Here is a 741-nt window from a genome sequence, read left to right on the forward strand (position 1 = left end):
ATATTTATTTTAGGAATATATATATATACACACACACACACACACAATAATTTCTTTTCTGACATTAGATTAACACTTTTATCTTAGGGATGATATGGTGGTGTGATAAATAAGTTACCACTGTGTATAATCACATTCTAGAATTGTGAGTACTTTGCAGATGTGTTAAGTCAGAAGAGCTCATGGAGAATCATAGTGAATCCCCTACTTCTTCATAGGATGGCTCTGATAATATATGGAGGTAGTGTTGGATTGACATGAAGATGGGTGTGCATATAAGGATTTGTAGCTGCTGACCAATGATAACCTAAGATTGTTCACAAATAACAGGGACAAGGAGGGAAGGAAGAGGTACCATAGAGTGCTTAGCTCACTACATCCATTTGCAAATTTCTGCTCCAGAAATCAGTATGTGATAATACAAGTCACTATTATTAACCCTCTCTTTATATGTTGGTATGCTGTTGCTGCCATCTCAAGGAAATAACAAATTAGGCAATAATTTGTGAAGTATTTCTGAATTTGTGCACATTTCTCTAATCTTCACTCCATTTTCCCCTAAAGATATTGACAAATTTATTCAATGAGGCCCTTAATGTCTGTGCTGCTTGGTTTATACGTAGGAAGTGGTCTCCTGTGCTCATATGTTGTAGAGTACTTCCCACTTTCTCCTCTATCAAGTTCAGTGTGTTCGGACTGATATTGAGGTCTTTAATCCATTTGGACTTGAGTTTTGTGCAT

Source organism: Microtus ochrogaster, unplaced genomic scaffold (assembly GCF_000317375.1).
Source record: "Microtus ochrogaster isolate Prairie Vole_2 unplaced genomic scaffold, MicOch1.0 UNK43, whole genome shotgun sequence".
NCBI classification, from domain to species: Eukaryota; Metazoa; Chordata; class Mammalia; order Rodentia; family Cricetidae; genus Microtus; species Microtus ochrogaster.